Source organism: Papaver somniferum, chromosome 1 (assembly GCF_003573695.1).
Source record: "Papaver somniferum cultivar HN1 chromosome 1, ASM357369v1, whole genome shotgun sequence".
In the NCBI taxonomy this organism is placed as follows: domain Eukaryota; kingdom Viridiplantae; phylum Streptophyta; class Magnoliopsida; order Ranunculales; family Papaveraceae; genus Papaver; species Papaver somniferum.
Genome location: NC_039358.1, coordinates 115070320 through 115077113, shown reverse-complemented (window position 1 = coordinate 115077113; position 6794 = coordinate 115070320).

Here is a 6794-nt window from a genome sequence, read left to right as displayed (position 1 = left end):
TTTTCTGTTTTTTTCTTCTTTTTTTCTTTTTTTTTACTCTTTTTTTTTTGGAAAACAAGAGAAAATAAAATACAAATAAAGATAAAATAAAAATGCAAGTACAAAGGACATGGTGTAAGTACTTTACCGCTTGATTCTTCACAACTTGCATGTCTTGATATCATAAACTTCTCGAACTCTCATCCTTGATAATGTTCACTCTTGTACAATAGTCTTCAACTTGTAAAAATTCTGCTCCTTGTCTTGTTGAACTACTTGAATCTGAAATCTGTTCATCTCTGTACCGTTGCTTGTAAACCTTGAACGTCTTCAACTTTCCTTAGAATTTGTGATGCTCCTCTTGTTGATGATGATAGTGTTTCTATGGACCTGTTGGTGTAGAGAGAGATAAAGTGGATGGTGCTAACTGCGAACAAGATTACAAGTGGTATGTAAGTTAGCAATTCGATGTCACCATCATGATTGATAAAATAGCACTCAAGAGATCAAAATAGTGCTTCTATTGGTGGGAGGTTAGGTATCTCACCATTCTACCCGGAGTTTATGTACGGTGACACACATTCTAAAAGCACAAATTTAGACATGTACAAAGAAGTGAAGGCCGGTGCCTCTCATGATGTAACACGGGTAGTCTCCACTATAGGGGATCACAACTCTAATACCGAATTCAGTCTGCACTAATTTGCCACTGGCATGGTTAAATCCAACTTTAACTCTCATACAAATAAGAAACCTGATCATGTTCTCTGTCATCTCTAAGTTCAGTCACTTTTGTGAGAATTTCGATGTAATCTTAGCGACATGTATACTATGTGACTCTAAACTAACCACAAGTTGGAGTTTTTTATTCACTAATTTACACAAAAGTTGAATATTTTGAAAATTTTACAATGCAAATGCTTAACCACTCCCCCACACTTAAATTTTACATTGTCCTCAATGTAAATTGAGTCATCCAAAGTAAGTCAAGGTGGGAAATCCTGCATGATAATATCACAAGAAATCAGAAAAAGTAAATACAAGACAAGAAAAAGTAAAAACAAGACAATAAAATAACAATAAGACAAGAAATACTCATCCTATGGGTTGCCTCCCATTTAGCTCTTGGTTTAAATTCGTCGGCCCGACTATCTCCTTGTTTGTTACGCCTTAGCCGGCTTCCAACACATTATGGAAATCTGAATGAATGTTAATTGAGTGTTTCCTCGCCTGAAAGATGTTGAAGTGTATGACTTCTTCATCAAACTCCATAGTCAAGGTGTCATTGTGGATATCAATCTTCGTTCTAGCGGTACTCAAAAATGGTCTACCCAACAGTAAAGGTGTAGACGAGGATGAATTCACATCACTCATGTCTAAAACGTAGAAATCCACTGGAAATATTAGTCATTTTACCTGCACCAAAACATCCTCAACAATCCCTTTCGGGTAAGCATTAGATCTATCGGCAAGTTGAATAACTATGCCGGTTTTCTTGAGAGGGCTAAGATTTAAATCATCATAAATTGAAGTAGGCATGACATTAATAGAAGCTCCTAAATCTAACATAGCTTTTGTAAACCTTTTTTTACCAATAGTGCATGGAATAGTGAAACTACCGGGATCTTTCAATTTAGGTGGGAGTTTCTTTTTAAGATACGCCGAAGCGTTTTCCCCCACACTCATTACCTCATTACCGGTTATCTTGTGCTTGTTAGTGCACAATTCCTTTACACACTTTGCATAGCTAGGAGATTGCCGAATTACTTCAATGAGTGGAATATTGACTTGGACCTTCTTAAAAACATCCCAAACATCTCTATCTTGTTTCACCTTCTTATTAGCTTTAGCAAACCTGCCAGGAAAAGGTAGAGGGAGAACATAAGTAGAAACAAGAGGTTTAGGCTTAGATTTATATACCTCGGAAGTTTGGGGGAAATCAACATTTTTTTCCTCCAAAACTGGTTCCTTTGGGGTTTCTTCTTCACCCGAATCAGTAATTTCAGGTTGCACAAGTTGTGTACCACTTCTCAACGTAATAGCATTGGCACCCTCTATTGGGTTAAGAGGTTGGGAAGGGAGTTTCTCACCATTTTGTTCATGCAACTGATTAATCTCCTCGGCCATTGAACCAACTTGTGTTTGCAAGTCCTTGACCGCAACCTACGTTCTTTGCATAAAAGATTTCAGCAACTCTTCCATATTGGACCCTTGATTTTGAGGTTGTTGTTGTTGCTGTGGTTGACCAACTTGTGCTTGCAACTCTTTAATTATGTTATCCGTTTTCTATTGATTTAAGTTCGCTAGTTTTTGATTTTGTTGTACCACAGACATTAGAGCCTCCACCAAAGTAGCCATTTTTGCCAATTCTGAATTTTGGGCTTGTTGCACTTGTTGTTGGAACTCACTCGGACGGTTGTAAACAGAACTTGCACTTGCAACTTGCTCGTAAGTGTTGGAGTAAGTAAAATATGGTTGAGTTGAGAAAATAGCATTGAATTGCTCCACATTCTCATACGCTTGGTGTGACGGTTTCACAACCACGGCTGCAATTTGTTGCATCATTGCCATCACATTGCTCATTTGTTGACGCAATTCAATAATCTCGTCAAGTTGATTAAATCCCTTGATAGGTGGCTCTGATCCACGACTTGAAAATTGTTGAGAATTTGCTGTCATACTCTCAATCAACTCTTTAGCTTGTGTCGCCGTCTTGTTCATAAGTGCACCACCACTTGCAGCGTCAATAAGATTCCTATCACTCGCTTGGATACCTTCATATAAGTATAGGATAATCATTGCGTCACTAAATTGGTGATGAGGGCAGCTTGCTACCAATCTCTTGTACCGTTCCCAACATTCACACAATGATTCCCCCACACTTTGTTTCATCCCACATATCTCCTTGCGAATTTGAGTCGCTTTCGACGCAGGAAAATATCTCTCCAAGAAAAGTTTCTTCAACCCATTCCATGTTGTAATACTATCAGGCGGTAAGTAATATAACCAATCTTTAGATGCATCAAATAAAGAGAAAGGAAAAGCACGCAGCATTCCTTCATCTGCATTATCCCCATTAGGTATCATGTTTGTCAACAACCATTGAAACTCCATAATATGCTTGTTCGGATCTTCCCATACACGAACTTTGGTATTTGACTGATCAACCCTGGCTTGATATCAAAAGTGGAAGTTGCTTCAACACACCATTGTTGTTGATCCAAATTATGAGAAGCTAGCTCCTTGAGTGTGTGATTTGCATCACCCATTGCTTCTCCCAGTTTGTATTTCAGTAAGGTACCCGAAACACAATTCTCAAAACGAAATTAAAACAACGTAAAAATAAGAAACCAAAACTATATAACAAGCCGATGCCTCCCCGGCAGCGGCGCCAAAATTTGATCGCTGTCGTATGCGTCAAAAATAATTTCACTTTCTTACTTAATCTAAAATAAATATAGTATGCGATAAGAAAGAGTTTGTTCCCACAGAGAGGCTTTTGTTGTCATAAAATTTTAGTTTCTTAGTAACCAAGGGGGGATTTTTGTTTTAGAAAAGCAATAAGAGTAAATCAAAGCAAAGTAATGATTGGACTAATCAATAAGGAGAAGATATTGGTCACGGGATAGTATCATTCACAAACATGTATTTTCATCAATGACTAGAATTGGTATTTTAATCTCTCAGTTACTAAAAGTCCTAGGATACCTTGATCGCAAGTATATCTCGCCAATTCCCTGATTTCATCACAACCACATTAAAAGATGCATATGTGAATTCTTCCTAGAAAGCAACCTAAAGTTTAAAAGCACAATTAAGTTTAACTCCCTAAAAGCACTAAGTTATATGGAATGAGACTAATCTAGGCAATCAAACGTGTAAAAGCACTAATTTGATTTAACCAAGGTTATGATTCACTTGTGACTAGTAGGATATATCACTACAAGCACTACCCACAATTATGCTACTTATAATCAGGGATAAACAACTTTTTCGTATTAAAAACCCTAATATAGCTTTATAAATGAATGCAAATCGGATTGATTCCGGACTCAACCAAACAAACAATCAAATCTTATGACAATATAAGCCAACAATCATAAAAAATAAATTATTGAGACAAAACTAATGCATTGAATCAAATATCATGTTGAGAAATCAACTTTATCCCATAACGAATAATAGTTTTTTAGCTACTCATAGCTTTTGAATTCATCATAATCAATAATAAAAAAATGAAGAAGATGAAACATAAAAATGAAAGCAAACCCTAGTAGAATCGCTGCTCTCCTCCAAAGCTCCAAGTTCATACTGCAACATCCACCAAGCTTCAGCCGATCATCTTCTCGATCCATACCCGCAATTCAATTCAGGTAACAATACACTTGAATCTACAGGTCCATTTCCTTAACCCATTCTTCGCAGCAGCACCTGCTTCTTCTCATCTTCCTGACTGTAGCAGTCACGGCCATTTCCAACTGCAATATCATCTCCAGTAACAACACCACCAGTTCAATACTGCCAATTTGTAGCTTCAACTGCAATCCATTCAGCATCACTGCCTGCTTCAATCTCAGCAACAACAACTCTGCAATGCCCTGCTGCTCAGTTCCTTCCATTACTAACATCAACTCAAGCCAAAACCTCAAGCTCAGAACCCATTATCTTCACCTGAGTTCATCCACAAGACCCATCCAATCTCAGACTCTAACCTGTGAATAAAGATCCAAACACAGATCAAGTTCAACCAATAATTCCACCACAATCTTCTCAATTTCAGTTCATCTGTTCTTCTCTCGATCTGAACCCTAATTTCCATTTCAAACCAGACATTAATGATGACAACATCAGCTCTTCTTGTTCAAATTCAAATCCACATCACACCCATCTTCAATTCAACAATCAACAACTTGAATTTCTTTTATGAGCTCATTTGAACTCAACTTCACTTGTTAGACGATCTGTTCATCATCACACAAAACCCATCAACATCTTCCCTGTACCAGCAACATAATTTCTGTAACCACAATCGACAACAACAACTGATCTCAGCAAACCCATTCTTCATAGACCTTGAATCTCAACATTAGTCCTCATCATCAATTCAATCTTCATCTTCCTCCCAATCTCAGTAAATCTGAACCAAACCCAACTTTAAATCATCACCAATTCTTCCATTGAGTATCATCACCGTAGGCAACAAATTTATCTCCAATTCCTTCTTCTCGAACTACAGTAGTAGATTATCCTCTTCACTGTTATTTTCACCATCATCTTCTTCTTCAATTGAATTTCTCTTCTGAGGTTCTCTCTTACAGCAGCCCTTGTTTCTCGTTTTCCTTCTCTCTCAATTTCAGTGTACTCTAATGACAAGAGAAAGACAACTCTCTTGAATTTAGGTTTAGGGTAATGATAAAAATTACTTCAAGCACCCAGACTCGGATAAGGGCTATGAAATTGTCATTTGGCCTGTCAGTTTCGTAGAACTGACTGCCTATTCGATCTCTTTCTCAATGTCAGTTGTGGGGAACTGACAGTTGATTCTTCCGCTTCTTTGCTGCGCACTCAGCTGGATCCAAACATCGCTTTCAAGTGCATTGAGCTTTTTTCCCTTTAGGCTCCAAATAGACGTTTTCTCCTTCTTTTGCTCGTAATGACTCCATTGCACCTAATAAACTCAAAAGCAAACATAAGATATGCAATTTACAAGGATAACAACAAAGAAAGCATAAATACTAGATATAAAATTAGGTGTTTTAGACACCTATCAATTCGCATAGAAAGCGTCCACACTTTTACATCCATATAGGTGAGTCTATCAAGAGTACTCTTGTAGCTAAGTACCCCACTCTAAATAGAGATATAGACATCATTAATAGTTTTAGAAACAAAAACCCAACCTTAAATCGCTTCAGGATATCATGTCGTGTGATGAATTGTCAAAGGAATGATTTTGTGTCTACATATTACCCGTGACTTAAACCCCATTTGAACCTACATTTTAGGATATCCACTCATAGGTAGAGATTACCTTTTAAACCTACTTATGAAATCTTGAGTTATAGGTTAGGTATACATCACGAACAACTACATTCATATCATTTGTGAATCGTTATTCCCTTTGAACCTGTTTCTAGGGGGTATCCATCACAAATGACTCAATTTTCGATGGCATCAACTTCATCCCATAAGATTTATTCACACCTTCTTAAGAATCCCTTCGTTAAAGGATCAACGAAAACTCTTTTTAGACCATATATAATCCAGTCTCATAGCATCAACAATGCCTTTCTATCACCATATATGTCGACTCTTGTCGTTGCAATTAATGATTCTCAATTCTTGCAATTGACGTGGTACTATCACATTGGATTAATATGTCTGGTATTCCTCTGTCTGATAGAGGACTGAATCACTCCATCCCTTACAAGATTCATCTAAAAAGATATCCCATCAGTATCACAATATCCTTATAGGATTATAATAAACATTATAGATAATATATTCTAGGTTTAAGGTTCTTTTCATACACCTCATAACCTTCTCAATGTTTTACTAATTTTCCATAATTTAGACACCTCGTAACCTTCTTTTCAGCTCAAGTAGGGTCTAAATTGATGGGAAACATCCCAACGATCAAGACATACAAATTTGTCGCATGGTCTTCAGAATTTAACCAAATTCCATCATTTAGGGCCTCAAAAGGGCGTTTTAGGAAAGTTATTGTTTTCTTAATAACTTCTTCGTTAGGAGTCCGTTTGGGTCGCCGTTTGTGGCATAGAATTTTACTTATAGAGTATTTTTATTATTTTAGA